This window comes from Pseudophryne corroboree, chromosome 3 (genome assembly GCF_028390025.1).
Source record: "Pseudophryne corroboree isolate aPseCor3 chromosome 3, aPseCor3.hap2, whole genome shotgun sequence".
NCBI lineage: Eukaryota > Metazoa > Chordata > Amphibia > Anura > Myobatrachidae > Pseudophryne > Pseudophryne corroboree.
In genome coordinates this window covers 115,115,252-115,127,438 of record NC_086446.1, presented here as the reverse complement: position 1 = coordinate 115,127,438, position 12,187 = coordinate 115,115,252, and the positions used below count along the sequence as shown (strand labels likewise).

General features: G+C 41.5%; 48 non-coding genes and 6 pseudogenes across 48 annotated transcripts; all 54 read left to right on the top strand.

The window, feature by feature from the left end:
- Positions 1–59: 59 nt before the first annotated feature.
- LOC134890445 (5S ribosomal RNA) lies at positions 60–177 on the top strand (annotated as a pseudogene).
- A 107-nt stretch (positions 178–284) lies between these two features.
- LOC135058661 (5S ribosomal RNA) lies at positions 285–403 on the top strand. The gene has a single exon (XR_010245088.1). It is a non-coding gene; the product is annotated as a 5S ribosomal RNA (ribosomal RNA).
- A 107-nt stretch (positions 404–510) lies between these two features.
- LOC135058359 (5S ribosomal RNA) lies at positions 511–629 on the top strand. Its single transcript, XR_010244790.1, has one exon. It is a non-coding gene; the product is annotated as a 5S ribosomal RNA (ribosomal RNA).
- A 107-nt stretch (positions 630–736) lies between these two features.
- LOC134893153 (5S ribosomal RNA) lies at positions 737–855 on the top strand. The gene has a single exon (XR_010171645.1). It is a non-coding gene; the product is annotated as a 5S ribosomal RNA (ribosomal RNA).
- Positions 856–962: 107 nt separating this feature from the next.
- Positions 963–1,081, top strand: LOC135060495 (5S ribosomal RNA). Its single transcript, XR_010246888.1, has one exon. It is a non-coding gene; the product is annotated as a 5S ribosomal RNA (ribosomal RNA).
- A 107-nt stretch (positions 1,082–1,188) lies between these two features.
- LOC135060157 (5S ribosomal RNA) lies at positions 1,189–1,307 on the top strand. Its single transcript, XR_010246546.1, has one exon. It is a non-coding gene; the product is annotated as a 5S ribosomal RNA (ribosomal RNA).
- Positions 1,308–1,414: 107 nt separating this feature from the next.
- Positions 1,415–1,533, top strand: LOC134886828 (5S ribosomal RNA). The gene has a single exon (XR_010170904.1). It is a non-coding gene; the product is annotated as a 5S ribosomal RNA (ribosomal RNA).
- Positions 1,534–1,640: 107 nt separating this feature from the next.
- On the top strand, positions 1,641–1,759 carry LOC134886010 (5S ribosomal RNA). Its single transcript, XR_010170108.1, has one exon. It is a non-coding gene; the product is annotated as a 5S ribosomal RNA (ribosomal RNA).
- A 107-nt stretch (positions 1,760–1,866) lies between these two features.
- Positions 1,867–1,985, top strand: LOC135070180 (5S ribosomal RNA). The gene has a single exon (XR_010256352.1). It is a non-coding gene; the product is annotated as a 5S ribosomal RNA (ribosomal RNA).
- Positions 1,986–2,092: 107 nt separating this feature from the next.
- Positions 2,093–2,211, top strand: LOC134893142 (5S ribosomal RNA). The gene has a single exon (XR_010171644.1). It is a non-coding gene; the product is annotated as a 5S ribosomal RNA (ribosomal RNA).
- Positions 2,212–2,318: 107 nt separating this feature from the next.
- On the top strand, positions 2,319–2,437 carry LOC135070548 (5S ribosomal RNA). Its single transcript, XR_010256709.1, has one exon. It is a non-coding gene; the product is annotated as a 5S ribosomal RNA (ribosomal RNA).
- Positions 2,438–2,544: 107 nt separating this feature from the next.
- LOC135064198 (5S ribosomal RNA) lies at positions 2,545–2,663 on the top strand. Its single transcript, XR_010250510.1, has one exon. It is a non-coding gene; the product is annotated as a 5S ribosomal RNA (ribosomal RNA).
- Positions 2,664–2,770: 107 nt separating this feature from the next.
- On the top strand, positions 2,771–2,889 carry LOC134893128 (5S ribosomal RNA). The gene has a single exon (XR_010171642.1). It is a non-coding gene; the product is annotated as a 5S ribosomal RNA (ribosomal RNA).
- Positions 2,890–2,996: 107 nt separating this feature from the next.
- Positions 2,997–3,115, top strand: LOC134902186 (5S ribosomal RNA). Its single transcript, XR_010175658.1, has one exon. It is a non-coding gene; the product is annotated as a 5S ribosomal RNA (ribosomal RNA).
- A 107-nt stretch (positions 3,116–3,222) lies between these two features.
- Positions 3,223–3,341, top strand: LOC134902185 (5S ribosomal RNA). Its single transcript, XR_010175657.1, has one exon. It is a non-coding gene; the product is annotated as a 5S ribosomal RNA (ribosomal RNA).
- Positions 3,342–3,448: 107 nt separating this feature from the next.
- On the top strand, positions 3,449–3,567 carry LOC134890971 (5S ribosomal RNA; annotated as a pseudogene).
- A 107-nt stretch (positions 3,568–3,674) lies between these two features.
- LOC134886009 (5S ribosomal RNA) lies at positions 3,675–3,793 on the top strand. Its single transcript, XR_010170107.1, has one exon. It is a non-coding gene; the product is annotated as a 5S ribosomal RNA (ribosomal RNA).
- Positions 3,794–3,900: 107 nt separating this feature from the next.
- On the top strand, positions 3,901–4,019 carry LOC134886633 (5S ribosomal RNA). Its single transcript, XR_010170713.1, has one exon. It is a non-coding gene; the product is annotated as a 5S ribosomal RNA (ribosomal RNA).
- Positions 4,020–4,126: 107 nt separating this feature from the next.
- LOC135060166 (5S ribosomal RNA) lies at positions 4,127–4,245 on the top strand. The gene has a single exon (XR_010246558.1). It is a non-coding gene; the product is annotated as a 5S ribosomal RNA (ribosomal RNA).
- Positions 4,246–4,352: 107 nt separating this feature from the next.
- Positions 4,353–4,471, top strand: LOC135070252 (5S ribosomal RNA). Its single transcript, XR_010256423.1, has one exon. It is a non-coding gene; the product is annotated as a 5S ribosomal RNA (ribosomal RNA).
- Positions 4,472–4,578: 107 nt separating this feature from the next.
- LOC135068343 (5S ribosomal RNA) lies at positions 4,579–4,697 on the top strand. Its single transcript, XR_010254547.1, has one exon. It is a non-coding gene; the product is annotated as a 5S ribosomal RNA (ribosomal RNA).
- A 107-nt stretch (positions 4,698–4,804) lies between these two features.
- On the top strand, positions 4,805–4,923 carry LOC135059907 (5S ribosomal RNA). The gene has a single exon (XR_010246303.1). It is a non-coding gene; the product is annotated as a 5S ribosomal RNA (ribosomal RNA).
- Positions 4,924–5,030: 107 nt separating this feature from the next.
- On the top strand, positions 5,031–5,149 carry LOC134885229 (5S ribosomal RNA). The gene has a single exon (XR_010169347.1). It is a non-coding gene; the product is annotated as a 5S ribosomal RNA (ribosomal RNA).
- Positions 5,150–5,256: 107 nt separating this feature from the next.
- Positions 5,257–5,375, top strand: LOC134893117 (5S ribosomal RNA). Its single transcript, XR_010171641.1, has one exon. It is a non-coding gene; the product is annotated as a 5S ribosomal RNA (ribosomal RNA).
- Positions 5,376–5,482: 107 nt separating this feature from the next.
- Positions 5,483–5,601, top strand: LOC135059306 (5S ribosomal RNA). Its single transcript, XR_010245714.1, has one exon. It is a non-coding gene; the product is annotated as a 5S ribosomal RNA (ribosomal RNA).
- Positions 5,602–5,708: 107 nt separating this feature from the next.
- LOC134901451 (5S ribosomal RNA) lies at positions 5,709–5,827 on the top strand. Its single transcript, XR_010174943.1, has one exon. It is a non-coding gene; the product is annotated as a 5S ribosomal RNA (ribosomal RNA).
- Positions 5,828–5,934: 107 nt separating this feature from the next.
- Positions 5,935–6,053, top strand: LOC135059906 (5S ribosomal RNA). Its single transcript, XR_010246302.1, has one exon. It is a non-coding gene; the product is annotated as a 5S ribosomal RNA (ribosomal RNA).
- A 107-nt stretch (positions 6,054–6,160) lies between these two features.
- LOC134894766 (5S ribosomal RNA) lies at positions 6,161–6,279 on the top strand (annotated as a pseudogene).
- Positions 6,280–6,386: 107 nt separating this feature from the next.
- LOC135062459 (5S ribosomal RNA) lies at positions 6,387–6,505 on the top strand. Its single transcript, XR_010248808.1, has one exon. It is a non-coding gene; the product is annotated as a 5S ribosomal RNA (ribosomal RNA).
- A 108-nt stretch (positions 6,506–6,613) lies between these two features.
- Positions 6,614–6,732, top strand: LOC135059905 (5S ribosomal RNA). The gene has a single exon (XR_010246301.1). It is a non-coding gene; the product is annotated as a 5S ribosomal RNA (ribosomal RNA).
- Positions 6,733–6,839: 107 nt separating this feature from the next.
- Positions 6,840–6,958, top strand: LOC134894765 (5S ribosomal RNA; annotated as a pseudogene).
- Positions 6,959–7,065: 107 nt separating this feature from the next.
- LOC134893106 (5S ribosomal RNA) lies at positions 7,066–7,184 on the top strand. The gene has a single exon (XR_010171640.1). It is a non-coding gene; the product is annotated as a 5S ribosomal RNA (ribosomal RNA).
- Positions 7,185–7,291: 107 nt separating this feature from the next.
- On the top strand, positions 7,292–7,410 carry LOC134893094 (5S ribosomal RNA). Its single transcript, XR_010171639.1, has one exon. It is a non-coding gene; the product is annotated as a 5S ribosomal RNA (ribosomal RNA).
- Positions 7,411–7,517: 107 nt separating this feature from the next.
- LOC135070342 (5S ribosomal RNA) lies at positions 7,518–7,636 on the top strand. The gene has a single exon (XR_010256510.1). It is a non-coding gene; the product is annotated as a 5S ribosomal RNA (ribosomal RNA).
- Positions 7,637–7,743: 107 nt separating this feature from the next.
- LOC135065656 (5S ribosomal RNA) lies at positions 7,744–7,862 on the top strand. The gene has a single exon (XR_010251930.1). It is a non-coding gene; the product is annotated as a 5S ribosomal RNA (ribosomal RNA).
- Positions 7,863–7,970: 108 nt separating this feature from the next.
- Positions 7,971–8,089, top strand: LOC134891938 (5S ribosomal RNA; annotated as a pseudogene).
- A 107-nt stretch (positions 8,090–8,196) lies between these two features.
- LOC134884918 (5S ribosomal RNA) lies at positions 8,197–8,315 on the top strand. The gene has a single exon (XR_010169049.1). It is a non-coding gene; the product is annotated as a 5S ribosomal RNA (ribosomal RNA).
- A 108-nt stretch (positions 8,316–8,423) lies between these two features.
- On the top strand, positions 8,424–8,542 carry LOC134884714 (5S ribosomal RNA). The gene has a single exon (XR_010168851.1). It is a non-coding gene; the product is annotated as a 5S ribosomal RNA (ribosomal RNA).
- Positions 8,543–8,649: 107 nt separating this feature from the next.
- On the top strand, positions 8,650–8,768 carry LOC134893083 (5S ribosomal RNA). Its single transcript, XR_010171636.1, has one exon. It is a non-coding gene; the product is annotated as a 5S ribosomal RNA (ribosomal RNA).
- Positions 8,769–8,875: 107 nt separating this feature from the next.
- Positions 8,876–8,994, top strand: LOC135061042 (5S ribosomal RNA). The gene has a single exon (XR_010247434.1). It is a non-coding gene; the product is annotated as a 5S ribosomal RNA (ribosomal RNA).
- Positions 8,995–9,101: 107 nt separating this feature from the next.
- Positions 9,102–9,220, top strand: LOC134901931 (5S ribosomal RNA). The gene has a single exon (XR_010175407.1). It is a non-coding gene; the product is annotated as a 5S ribosomal RNA (ribosomal RNA).
- A 107-nt stretch (positions 9,221–9,327) lies between these two features.
- On the top strand, positions 9,328–9,446 carry LOC135063862 (5S ribosomal RNA). Its single transcript, XR_010250183.1, has one exon. It is a non-coding gene; the product is annotated as a 5S ribosomal RNA (ribosomal RNA).
- Positions 9,447–9,553: 107 nt separating this feature from the next.
- On the top strand, positions 9,554–9,672 carry LOC134888862 (5S ribosomal RNA; annotated as a pseudogene).
- A 107-nt stretch (positions 9,673–9,779) lies between these two features.
- LOC134893072 (5S ribosomal RNA) lies at positions 9,780–9,898 on the top strand. The gene has a single exon (XR_010171635.1). It is a non-coding gene; the product is annotated as a 5S ribosomal RNA (ribosomal RNA).
- Positions 9,899–10,005: 107 nt separating this feature from the next.
- LOC134893061 (5S ribosomal RNA) lies at positions 10,006–10,124 on the top strand. Its single transcript, XR_010171634.1, has one exon. It is a non-coding gene; the product is annotated as a 5S ribosomal RNA (ribosomal RNA).
- Positions 10,125–10,231: 107 nt separating this feature from the next.
- Positions 10,232–10,350, top strand: LOC134893049 (5S ribosomal RNA). The gene has a single exon (XR_010171632.1). It is a non-coding gene; the product is annotated as a 5S ribosomal RNA (ribosomal RNA).
- Positions 10,351–10,457: 107 nt separating this feature from the next.
- LOC135060248 (5S ribosomal RNA) lies at positions 10,458–10,576 on the top strand. Its single transcript, XR_010246640.1, has one exon. It is a non-coding gene; the product is annotated as a 5S ribosomal RNA (ribosomal RNA).
- Positions 10,577–10,683: 107 nt separating this feature from the next.
- LOC134893037 (5S ribosomal RNA) lies at positions 10,684–10,802 on the top strand. Its single transcript, XR_010171631.1, has one exon. It is a non-coding gene; the product is annotated as a 5S ribosomal RNA (ribosomal RNA).
- Positions 10,803–10,909: 107 nt separating this feature from the next.
- LOC135070604 (5S ribosomal RNA) lies at positions 10,910–11,028 on the top strand. The gene has a single exon (XR_010256762.1). It is a non-coding gene; the product is annotated as a 5S ribosomal RNA (ribosomal RNA).
- A 107-nt stretch (positions 11,029–11,135) lies between these two features.
- On the top strand, positions 11,136–11,254 carry LOC135060246 (5S ribosomal RNA). Its single transcript, XR_010246638.1, has one exon. It is a non-coding gene; the product is annotated as a 5S ribosomal RNA (ribosomal RNA).
- A 107-nt stretch (positions 11,255–11,361) lies between these two features.
- On the top strand, positions 11,362–11,480 carry LOC134893024 (5S ribosomal RNA). Its single transcript, XR_010171630.1, has one exon. It is a non-coding gene; the product is annotated as a 5S ribosomal RNA (ribosomal RNA).
- A 107-nt stretch (positions 11,481–11,587) lies between these two features.
- On the top strand, positions 11,588–11,706 carry LOC135061041 (5S ribosomal RNA). Its single transcript, XR_010247433.1, has one exon. It is a non-coding gene; the product is annotated as a 5S ribosomal RNA (ribosomal RNA).
- Positions 11,707–11,813: 107 nt separating this feature from the next.
- Positions 11,814–11,932, top strand: LOC134901930 (5S ribosomal RNA). Its single transcript, XR_010175406.1, has one exon. It is a non-coding gene; the product is annotated as a 5S ribosomal RNA (ribosomal RNA).
- Positions 11,933–12,039: 107 nt separating this feature from the next.
- Positions 12,040–12,158, top strand: LOC135066196 (5S ribosomal RNA). Its single transcript, XR_010252450.1, has one exon. It is a non-coding gene; the product is annotated as a 5S ribosomal RNA (ribosomal RNA).
- The last annotated feature ends 29 nt before the right edge of the window (positions 12,159–12,187 follow it).

Below are 12,187 nucleotides of genomic sequence, written 5' to 3'. Positions count from 1 at the left end.
TATTCATTTATGAACCAGTAGTTAGAAGTAGAAAAGTTCTAACAGAAACCACAAAGCTCATCTACAGCCACACCACACTGGATACGCCCAATCTCATCTGATCTTGGAAGCTAAGCAGTGTTGGCATGGTTAGTACTTGGATGGGAGACCACCTGGGAAAACAAGGTGCTGTAGACATTTTTATACTGCCAACACCGTTCTGTTGATGCATTCAATTTTCAAATGTATTCATTTATGAACCAGTAGTTAGAAGTAGAAAAGTTCAAACAGAAACCACAAAGTTCATCTACAGCCACACCACACTGGATACGCCCAATCTCATCTGATCTTGGAAGCTAAGCAGTGTTGGGCCTGGTCAGTACTTGGATGGGAGACCACCTGGGAATACAAGGTGCTGTAGATATTTTTATACTGCCAACACCGTTCTGTTGATGTATTCCATTTTCAAACGTATTCATTTATGAACCAGTAGTTAGAAGTAGAAAAGTTCTAACAGAAACCACAAAGTTCATCTACAGCCACACCACACTGGATACGCCCAATCTCATCTGATCTTGGAAGCTAAGCAGTGTTGGGCCTGGTTAGTACTTGAATGGGAGACCACCTGGGAATACAAGGTGCTGTAGATATTTTTATACTGCTAACACCGTTCTGTTGATGCATTCCATTTTCAAACGTATTCATTTATGAACCAGTAGTTAGAAGTAGAAAAGTTCTAACAGAAACCACAAAGCTCATCTACAGCCACACCACACTGGATACGCCCAATCTCATCTGATCTTGGAAGCTAAGCAGTGTTGGGCCTGGTTAGTACTTGGATGGGAGACCACCTGGGAATACAAGGTGCTGTAGATATTTTTATACTGCCAACACCGTTCTGTTGATGCATTCCATTTTCAAACGTATTCATTTATGAACCAGTAGTTAGAAGTAGAAAAGTTCTAACAGAAACCGTAAAGCTCATCTACAGCCACACCACACTGGATACGCCTAATCTCATCTGATCTTGGAAGCTAAGCAGTGTTGGGCCTGGTTAGTACTTGGATGGGAGACCACCTGGGAATACAAGGTGCTGTAGATATTTTTATACTGCCAACACCATTCTGTTGATGCATTCAATTTTCAAATGTATTCATTTATGAACCAGTAGTTAGAAGAAGAAAAGTTCAAACAGAAACCACAAAGCTCATCTACAGCCACACCACACTGGATACGCCCAATCTCATCTGATCTTGGAAGCTAAGCAGTGTTGGGCTTGGTTAGTACTTGGATGGGAGACCACCTGGGAATACAAGCTGCTGTAGATATTTTTATACTGCCAACACCGTTCTGTTGATGCATTCCATTTTCAAACGTATTCATTTATGAACCAGTAGTTAGAAGTAGAAAAGTTCTAACAGAAACCACAAAGCTTAGTTACAGCCACACCACACTGGATACGCCCAATCTCATCTGATCTTGGAAGCTAAGCAGTGTTGGGCCTGGTTAGTACTTAGATGGTAGACCACCTGGGAATACAAGGTGCTGTAGATATTTTTATACTACCAACACCGTTCTGTTGATGCATTCCATTTTCAAACGTATTCATTTATGAACCAGTAGTTAGAAGTAGAAAAGTACTAACAGAAACCATAAAGCTCTTCTACAGCCACACCACACTGGATACGCCCAATCTCATCTGATCTTGGAATCTAAGCAGTGTTGGGCCTGGTTAGTACTTGGATGGGAGACCATCTGGGAATACAAGGTGCTGTAGATAATTTTATACTGCCAACACAGTTCTGTTGATGCATTCCATTTTAAAACGTATTCATTTATGAACCAGTAGTTAGAAGTAGAAAAGTTCTAACAGAAACCAAAATGTTGATCTACAGCTACACCACACTGGATACGTCCAATCTCATCTGATCTTGGAAGCTAAGCAGTGTTGGGCCTGGTTAGTACTTGGATGGGAGACCACCTGGGAATACAAGGTGCTGTGGATATTTTTATACTGCCAACACCGTTCTGTTGATGCATTCCATTTTCAAACGTATTCATTTATGAACCAGTAGTTAGAAGTAGAAAAGTTCAAACAGAAACCACAAAGCTCATCTACAGCCACACCACACTGGATACGCCCAATCTCATCTGATCTTGGAAGCTAAGCAGTGTTGGGCCTGGTTAGTACTTGGATGGGAGACCACCTGGGAATACAAGGTGCTGTAGATATTTTTATACTGCCAACACTGTTCTGTTGATGCATTCCATTTTTAAACGAATTCATTTATGAACCAGTAGTTAGAAGTAGAAAAGTTCTAACAGAAACCATAAAGCTCATCTACAACCACACCGCATTGGATACGCCCAATCTCATCTGATCTTGGAAGCTAAGCAGTGTTGGGCTTGGTTAGTACTTGGATGGGAGACCACCTGGGAATACAAGGTGCTGTAGATAATTTTATACTGCCAACACCGTTCTGTTGATGCATTCCATTTTCAAACGTATTCATTTATGAACCAGTAGTTAGAAGTAGAAAAGTTCTAACAGAAACCACAAAGTTCATCTACAGGCACACCACACTGGATACGCCCAATCTCATCTGATCTTGGAAGCTAAGCAGTGTTGGGCCTGGTTAGTACTTGGATGGGAGACCACCTGGGAATACAAGGTGCTGTAGATATTTTTATACTGCCAACACCGTTCTGTTGATGCATTCCATTTTCAAACATATTCATTTATGAACCAGTAGTTAGAAGTAGAAAAGTTCTAACAGAAACCACAAAGCTCATCTACAGCCACACCACACTGGATACGCCCAATCTCATCTGATCTTGGAAGCTAAGCAGTGTTGGGCCTGGTTAGTACTTGGATGGGAGACCACCTGGGAATACAAGGTGCTGTAGATATTTTTATACTGCCAACACCGTTCTGTTAATGCATTCCATTTTCAAACGTATTCATTTATGAACCAGTAGTTAGAAGTAGAAAAGTTCTAACAGAAACCACGAAGCTCATCTACAGCCACACCACACTGGATACGCCCAATCTCATCTGATCTTGGAAGCTAAGCAGTGTTGGGCTTGGTTAGTACTTGGATGGGAGACCACCTGGGAATACAAGGTGCTGTAGATAATTTTATACAGCCAACACCGTTCTGTTGATGCATTCCATTTTCAAACGTTTTCATTTATGAACCAGTAGTTAGAAGTAGAAAAGTTCTAACAGAAACCACAAAGTTCATCTACAGCCACACCACACTGGATACGCCCAATCTCATCTGATCTTGGAAGCTAAGCAGTGTTGGGCTTGGTTAGTACTTGGATGGGAGACCACCTGGGAATACAAGGTGCTGTAGATATTTTTATACTGCCAACACCGTTCTGTTGATGCATTCCATTTTCAAACGTATTCATTTATGAACCAGTAGTTAGAAGTAGAAAAGTTCTAACAGAAACCACAAAGCTTAGTTACAGCCACACCACACTGGATACGCCCAATCTCATCTGATCTTAGAAGCTAAGCAGTGTTGGGCCTGGTTAGTACTTGGATGGTAGACCACCTGGGAATACAAGGTGCTGTAGATATTTTTATACTACCAACACCGTTCTGTTGATGCATTCCATTTTCAAACGTATTCATTTATGAACCAGTAGTTAGAAGTAGAAAAGTACTAACAGAAACCATAAAGCTCTTCTACAGCCACACCACACTGGATACGCCCAATCTCATCTGATCTTGGAATCTAAGCAGTGTTGGGCCTGGTTAGTACTTGGATGGGAGACCATCTGGGAATACAAGGTGCTGTAGATAATTTTATACTGCCAACACCGTTCTGTTGATGCATTCCATTTTAAAACGTATTCATTTATGAACCAGTAGTTAGAAGTAGAAAAGTTCTAACAGAAACCAAAAAGTTGATCTACAGCTACACCACACTGGATACGTCCAATCTCATCTGATCTTGGAAGCTAAGCAGTGTTGGGCCTGGTTAGTACTTGGATGGGAAACCACCTGGGAATACAAGGTGCTGTGGATATTTTTATTCTGCCAACACCGTTCTGTTGATGCATTCCATTTTCAAACGTATTCATTTATGAACCAGTAGTTAGAAGTAGAAAAGTTCAAACAGAAACCACAAAGCTTATCTACAGCCACACCACACTGGATACGCCCAATCTCATCTGATCTTGGAAGCTAAGCAGTGTTGGACCTGGTTAGTACTTGGATGGGAGACCACCTGGGAATACAAGGTGCTGTAGATATTTTTATACTGCCAACACTGTTCTGTTGATGCAATCCATTTTCAAACGTATTCATTTATGAACCAGTAGTTAGAAGTAGAAAAGTTCTAACAGAAACCACAAAGTTCATCTACAGCCAAGCCACACTGGATACGCCCAATCTCATCTGATCTTAGAAGCTAAGCAGTGTTGGGCCTGGTTAGTACTTGGATGGGAGACCACCTGGGAATACAAGGTGCTGTAGATATTTTTATACTGCCAACACCGTTCTGTTGATGCATTCCATTTTCAAATGTATTCATTTATGAACCAGTAGTTAGAAGAAGAAAAGTTCAAACAGAAACCACAAAACTCATCTACAGCCACACCACACTGGATACGCCCAATCTCATCTGATCTTGGAAGCTAAGCAGTGTTGGGCCTGGTTAGTACTTGGATGGGAGACCAACTGGGAATAGAAGGTGCTGTAGATATTTTTATACTGCCAACACCGTTCTGTTGATGCATTCCATTTTCAAACGTATTCATTTATGAACCAGTAGTTAGAAGTAGAAAAGTTCTAACAGAAACCAGCAAGTTCATCTACAGCAACACCACACTGGATACGCCCAATCTCATCTGATCTTGGAAGCTAAGCAGTGTTGGGCCTGGTTAGTACTTGGATGGGAGACCACCTGGGAATACAAGGTGCTGTAGATATTTTTATACTGCCAACACCGTTCTGTTGATGCATTCCATTTTCAAATGTATTCATTTATGAACCAGTAGTTAGAAGTAGAAAAGTACTAACCGAAACTATAAAGCTCTTATACAGCCACACCGCACTGGATATGCCCAATCTCATCTGATCTTGGAAGCTAAGCAGTGTTGGGCCTGGTTAGTACTTGGATGGGAGACCACCTGGGAATACAAGGTGCTGTAGATATTTTTATACTGCCAACACCGTTCTGTTGATGCATTCCATTTTCAAACGTATTCATTTATGAACCAGTAGTTAGAAGTAGAAAAGTTCTAACAGAAACCATAAAGCTCATCTACAGCCACACCACACTGGATACGCCCAATCTCATCTGATCTTGGAAGCTAAGCAGTGTTGGGCCTGGTTAGTACTTGGATGGGAGACCACCTGGGAATACAAGGTGCTGTAGATAATTTTATACTGCCAACACCGTTCTGTTGATGCATTCCATTTTAAAACGTATTCATTTATGAACCAGTAGTTAGAAGTAGAAAAGTTCTAACAGAAACCACAAAGCTCATCTACAGCCACACCACACTGGATACGCTCAATCTCATCTGATCTTGGAAGCTAAGCAGTGTTGGGCCTGGTTAGTACTTGGATGGGAGACCACCTGGGAATACAAGGTGCTGTAGATATTTTTATACTGCCAACACCGTTCTGTTGATGCATTCAATTTTCAAATGAATTTATTTATGAACCAGTAGTTAGAAGAAAGAAAGTTCAAACAGAAACCACAAAACTCATCTACAGCCACACCACACTGGATACACCCAATCTCATCTGGTCTTGGAAGCTAAGCAGTGTTGGGCCTGGTTAGTACTTGGATGGGAGACCACCTGGGAATACAAGGTGCTGTAGATAATTTTATACTGCCAACACCGTTCTGTTGATGCATTCCATTTTAAAACGTATTCATTTATGAACCAGTAGTTAGAAGTAGAAAAGTTCTAACAGAAACCAGCAAGTTCATCTACAGCAACACCACACTGGATACGCCCAATCTCATCTGATCTTGGAAGCTAAGCAGTGTTGGGCCTGGTTAGTACTTGGATGGGAGACCACCTGGGAATACAAGGTGCTGTAGATATTTTTATACTGCCAACACCGTTCTGTTGATGCATTCCATTTTCAAACGTATTCATTTATGAACCAGTAGTTAGAAGTAGAAAAGTACTAACCGAAACTATAAAGCTCTTATACAGCCACACCGCACTGGATATGCCCAATCTCATCTGATCTTGGAAGCTTAGCAGTGTTGGGCATGGTTAGTACTTGGATGGGAGACCACCTGGGAATACAAGGTGCTGTAGATATTTTTATACTGCCAACACCGTTCTGTTGATGCATTCCATTTTCAAACGTATTCATTTATGAACCAGTAGTTAGAAGTAGAAAAGTTCTAACAGAAACCATAAAGCTCATATACAGCCACACCACACTGGATACGCCCAATCTCATCTGATCTTGGAAGCTAAGCAGTGTTGGGCCTGGTTAGTACTTGGATGGGAGACCACCTGGGAATACAAGGTGCTGTAGATAATTTTTATACTACCAACACCGTTCTGTTGATGCATTCCATTTTAAAACGTATTCATTTATGAACCAGTAGTTAGAAGTAGAAAAGTTCTAACAGAAACCAGCAAGTTCATCTACAGCAACACCACACTGGATACGCCCAATCTCATCTGATCTTGGAAGCTAAGCAGTGTTGGGCCTGGTTAGTACTTGGATGGGAGACCACCTGGGAATACAAGGTGCTGTAGATATTTTTATACTGCCAACACCGTTCTGTTGATGCATTCCATTTTCAAACGTATTCATTTATGAACCAGTAGTTAGAAGTAGAAAAGTACTAACCGAAACTATAAAGCTCTTATACAGCCACACCGCACTGGATATGCCCAATCTCATCTGATCTTGGAAGCTTAGCAGTGTTGGGCATGGTTAGTACTTGGATGGGAGACCACCTGGGAATACAAGGTGCTGTAGATATTTTTATACTGCCAACACCGTTCTGTTGATGCATTCCATTTTCAAACGTATTCATTTATGAACCAGTAGTTAGAAGTAGAAAAGTTCTAACAGAAACCACAAAGCTCATCTACAGCCACACCACACTGGATACGCCCAATCTCATCTGATCTTGGAAGCTAAGCAGTGTTGGGCCTGGTTAGTACTTGGATGGGAGACCACCTGGGAATACAAGGTGCTGTAGATATTTTTATACTGCCAACACCGTTCTGTTGATGCATTCCATTTTCAAACGTATTCATTTATGAACCAGTAGTTAGAAGTAGAAAAGTTCTAACAGAAACCATAAAGCTCATCTACAGCCACACCACACTGGATACGCCCAATCTCATCTGATCTTGGAAGCTAAGCAGTGTTGGGCCTGGTTAGTACTTGGATGGGAGACCACCTGGGAATACAAGGTGCTGTAGATAATTTTATACTGCCAACACCGTTCTGTTGATGCATTCCATTTTAAAACGTATTCATTTATGAACCAGTAGTTAGAAGTAGAAAAGTTCTAACAGAAACCACAAAGCTCATCTACAGCCACACCAAACTGGATACGCCCAATCTCATCTGGTCTTGGAAGCTAAGCAGTGTTGGGCCTGGTTAGTACTTGGATGGGAGACCACCTGGGAATACAAGGTGCTGTAGATATTTTTATACTGCCAACACCGTTCTGTTGATGCATTCCATTTTTAAACGTATTCATTTATGAACCAGTAGTTAGAAGTAGAAAAGTTCTAACAGAAACCACAAAGCTCATCTACAGCCACACCACACTGGATACGCCCAATCTCATCTGATCTTTGAAGCTAAGCAGTGTTGGGCCTGGTTAGTACTTGGATGGGAGACCACCTGGGAATACAAGGTGCTGTAGATAATTTTTATACTACCAACACCGTTCTGTTGATGCATTCCATTTTAAAACGTATTCATTTATGAACCAGTAGTTAGAAGTAGAAAAGTTCTAACAGAAACCACAAAGCTCATCAACAGCCACACCACACTGGATACGCCCAATCTCATCTGGTCTTGGAAGCTAAGCAGTGTTTGGCCTGGTTAGTACTTGGATGGGAAACCACATGGGAATACAAGGTGCTGTAGATAATTTTATACTGCCAACACCGTTCTGTTGATGCATTCCATTTTCAAACGTATTCATTTATGAACCAGTAGTTAGAAGTAGAAAAGTTCTAACAGAAACCACAAAGCTCATATACAGCCACACCACACTGGATACGCCCAATCTCATCTGATCTTGGAAACTAAGCAGTGTTGGGCCTGGTTAGTACTTGGATGGGAGACCACCTGGGAATACAAGGTGCTGTAGATATTTTTATACTGCCAACACCGTTCTGTTGATGCATTCCATTTTCAAATGTATTCATTTATTGAAACAGTAGTTAGAAGTACAAAAGTACTAACCGAAACTATAAAGCTCTTATACAGCCACACCACACTGGATATGCCCAATCTCATCTGATCTTGGAAGCTAAGCAGTGTTGGGCCTGGTTAGTACTTGGATGGGAGACCACCTGGGAATACAAGGTGCTGTAGATATTTTTATACTGCCAACACCGTTCTGTTGATGCATTCCATTTTCAAACGTATTCATTTATGAACCAGTAGTTAGAAGTAGAAAAGTTCTAACAGAAACTAAAAAGCTCATCTACAGCCACACCACACTGGATACGCCCAATCTCATCTGATCTTGGAAGCTAAGCAGTGTTGGGCCTGGTTAGTACTTGGATGGGAGACCACCTGGGAATACAAGGTGCTGTAGATATTTTTATACTACCAACACCTTTCTGTTGATGCATTCCATTTTAAAACGTATTCATTTATGAACCAGTAGTTAGAAGTAGAAAAGTTCTAACAGAAACCACAAAGCTCATCTACAGCCACACCACACTGGATACGCCCAATCTCATCTGGTCTTGGAAGCTAAGCAGTGTTGGGCCTGGTTAGTACTTGGATGGGAGACCACCTGGGAATACAAGGTGCTGTAGATATTTTTATACTGCCAACACCGTTCTGTTGATGCATTCCATTTTCAAACGTGTTCATTTATGAACCAGTAGTTAGAAGTAGAAAAGTTCTAACAGAAACCACAAAGCTCATCTACAGCCACACCACGCTGGATACGCCCAATCTCATCTGATCTTGGAAGCTAAGCAGTGTTGGGCCTGGTTAGTACTTGGATGGGAGACCACCTGGGAATACAAGGTGCTGTAGATATTTTTATACTGCCAACACCGTTCTGTTGATGCATTCCATTTTAAAACGTATTCATTTATGAACCAGTAGTTAGAAGTAGAAAAGTTATAACAGAAACCACAAAGCTCATCTACAGCCACACCACACTGGATACGCCCAATCTCATCTGATCTTGGAAGCTAAGCAGTATTGGGCCTGGTTAGTACTTGGATGGGAGACCACCTGGGAATACAAGGTGCTGTAGATATTTTTATACTGCCAACACCGTTCTGTTGATGCATTCCATTTTCAAACGTATTCATTTATGAACCAGTAGTTAGAAGTAGAAAAGTTCTAACAGAATCCACAAAGCTCATATACAGCCACACCACACTGGATACGCCCAATCTCATCTGATCTTTGAAGCTAAGCAGTGTTGGACCTGGTTAGTACTTGGATGGGAGACCACCTGGGAATACAAGGTGCTGTAGATATTTTTATACTGCCAACACCGTTCTGTTGATGCATTCCATTTTCAAACGTATTCATTTATGAACCAGTAGTTAGAAGTAGAAAAGTTCTAACAGAAACCATAAAGCTCATCTACAGCCACACCACACTGGATACGCCCAATCTCATCTGATCTTGGAAGCTAAGCAGTGTTGGGCCTGGTTAGTACTTGGATGGGAGACCACCTGGGAATACAAGGTGCTGTAGATATTTTTATACTGCCAACACCGTTCTGTTGATGCATTCCATTTTCAAACGTATTCATTTATGAACCAGTAGTTAGAAGTAGAAAAGTTCTAACAGAAACCATAAAGCTCATCTACAGCCACACCACACTGGATACGCCCAATCTCATCTGATCTTGGAAGCTAAGCAGTGTTGGGCCTGGTTAGTACTTGGATGGGAGACCACCTGGGAATACAAGGTGCTGTAGATATTTTTATACTGCCGACACCGTTCTGTTGATGCATTCCATTTTCAAACGTATTCATTTATGAACCAGTAGTTAGAAGTAGAAAAGTTCTAACAGAAACCACAAAGCTCATCTACAGCCACACCACACTGGATACGCCCAATCTCATCTGATCTTGGAAGCTAAGCAGTGTTGGGCCTGGTTAGTACTTGGATGGGAGACCACCTGGGAATACAAGGTGCTGTAGATATTTTTATACTGCCAACACCGTTCTGTTGATGCATTCCATTTTCAAACGTATTCATTTATGAACCAGTAGTTAGAAGTAGAAAAGTTCTAACAGAAACCACAAATCTCATCTACAGCCAAACCACACTGGATACGCTCAATCTCATCTGATCTTGGAAGCTAAGCAGTGTTGGGCCTGGTTAGTACTTGGATGGGAGACCACCTGGGAATACAAGGTGCTGTAGATAATGTTACACTGCCAACACCGTTCTGTTGATGCATTCCATTTTAAAACGTATTCATTTATGAACCAGTAGTTAGAAGTAGAAAAGTTCTAACAGAAACCACAAAGTTCATCTACAGCCACACCACACTGGATACGCCCAATCTCATCTGATCTTGGAAGCTAAGCAGTGTTGGGCCTGGTTAGTACTTGGATGGGAGACCACCTGGGAATACAAGGTGCTGTAGATATTTTTATACTACCAACACCTTTCTGTTGATGCATTCCATTTTAAAACGTATTAATTTATGAACCAGTAGTTAGAAGTAGAAAAGTTCTAACAGAAACCACAAAGCTCATCTACAGCCACACCACACTGGATACGCCCAATCTCATCTGGTCTTGGAAACTAAGCAGTGTTGGGCCTGGTTAGTACTTGGATGGGAGACCACCTGGGAATACAAGGTGCTGTAGATATTTTTATACTGCCAACACCGTTCTGTTGATGCATTCCATTTTCAAACGTATTAATTTATGAACCAGTAGTTAGAAGTAGAAAAGTTCTAACAGAAACCACAAAGCTCATCTACAGCCAAACCACACTGGATACGCTCAATCTCATCTGATCTTGGAAGCTAAGCAGTGTTGGGCCTGGTTAGTACTTGGATGGGAGACCACCTGGGAATACAAGGTGCTGTAGATAATGTTACACTGCCAACACCGTTCTGTTGATGCATTCCATTTTAAAACGTATTCATTTATGAACCAGTAGTTAGAAGTAGAAAAGTTCTAACAGAAACCACAAAGTTCATCTACAGCCACACCACACTGGATACGCCCAATCTCATCTGATCTTGGAAGCTAAGCAGTGTTGGGCCTGGTTAGTACTTGGATGGGAGACCACCTGGGAATACAAGGTGCTGTAGATATTTTTATACTACCAACACCTTTCTGTTGATGCATTCCATTTTAAAACGTATTCATTTATGAACCAGTAGTTAGAAGTAGAAAAGTTCTAACAGAAACCACAAAGCTCATCTACAGCCACACCACACTGGATACGCCCAATCTCATCTGGTCTTGGAAGCTAAGCAGTGTTGGGCCTGGTTAGTACTTGGATGGGAGACCACCTGGGAATACAAGGTGCTGTAGATATTTTTATACTGCAAACACCGTTCTGTTGATGCATTCCATTTTCAAACGTATTCATTTATGAACCAGTAGTTAGAAGTAGAAAAGTTCTAACAGAAACCACAAAGCTCATCTACAGCCACACCACGCTGGATACGCCCAATCTCATCTGATCTTGGAAGCTAAGCAGTGTTGGGCCTGGTTAGTACTTGGATGGGAGACCACCTGGGAATACAAGGTGCTGTAGATATTTTTATACTGCCAACACCGTTCTGTTGATGCATTCCATTTTAAAACGTATTCATTTATGAACCAGTAGTTAGAAGTAGAAAAGTTCTAACAGAAACCACAAAGCTCATCTACAGCCACACCACACTGGATACGCCCAATCTCATCTGATCTTGGAAGATAAGCAGTATTGGGCCTGGTTAGTACTTGGATGGGAGACCACCTGGGAATACAAGGTGCTGTAGATATTTTTATACTGCCAACACCGTTCTGTTGA